Raw genomic sequence first — 1249 nt, 5'->3', positions numbered from 1 at the left:
TTGAAGACATAGGTGTAGGCAAAGAGTTCATGAACAGAAATCAACTCGCATGGGAAATACTTGAAAGAATTAACAACTGGGACCACCTCTTATTGAGAAGTCTTTTCATGTCAAAAGAAATTATCAACAAAGTGAAAAGACAACCCACAAACTTTGAAAAATTCTTAACTAATAAGCACTCAGACAAAGGTTTGCTCTTTATAATTTATAAAGAACTAAAGAACATTAGGGCCCCTAAATTTAAAGACCCAATCCAGAAATGGGCATCTGAGATGAACACACACTTCTCAGAGGACAAAATTAAAGAAGTGAATAAATATATGAAAAAATGCTCCACATCACTAGCCATCCATGAAATGCAAATTAAAACAACACTGAGATACCTTCTCACCCCAGAAAGATTGGCTATCATAAAGAAATCAATCAACAACAAATGTTGGAGGGGCTGTGGGGAAAGGGGAAACCTTCTCCACTGTTGGTGTGAGTGTAGACTGGTACAACCATTATGGAAATCAGTGTGGAGACTCCTTAGAAAACTAGGACTGGAAATCCCATTTAAACCAGTTATTTCTCTACTGAGAATTTTCCCAGAGGAACTGAAAGCGTCATATCATAGTGATATATGTGTACCTATGTTTATAGCAGCAGAATTTTTGATAGCCAGGTCTTGGAAACAACCAAGATGCCCATCACATGTGGAATGGTTGAAAAAGATGTGGTACTTTTAGATAATGGAGTACTACTCAGTTATAAAGAATAATAAACTTGAAGTCTTCATATTTAAGTGGATGCCCCTTGAAGATATACTTATTAGTGAAATAAACCAGACCCACATCTGTAAATACCATATTGTCTCCCTAGTATAAGGACTTACAATTCCATATATGGTTAGGTTTCTAAATTTCTTTGTAAAAATATGTAAATGCTTATTTCTACTTTTATATAATTATTTTTCCTTCATATTCTGTAAGAACTTAAAGTTCAACATATCAATATCTGATGGAAAATACCTGTTCCATGATATGCCAAAATGTCTGATATTTAGACAGATAGGGTAAACCGAACTGTATATATTGTAGGTTAATAACTAGCTTCTCTTCTGGAGGGTTAACAACCTAAGTTAGCAGTTCAAAATTGGAGAAAAGGAAGGGCTTCAAGGTCAGCCAACATTTTGGCCCTAGCCTTTTCAAGGTCAGTGAAGACTCAGGACATAGGAGAACCTGTACTGTAACAACATGTAACTCAGTTG

This window comes from Octodon degus, unplaced genomic scaffold, assembly GCF_000260255.1.
Source record: "Octodon degus isolate 3935 unplaced genomic scaffold, OctDeg1.0 scaffold00164, whole genome shotgun sequence".
NCBI lineage: Eukaryota > Metazoa > Chordata > Mammalia > Rodentia > Octodontidae > Octodon > Octodon degus.
Note: the sequence above shows the minus strand (reverse complement) of the source record.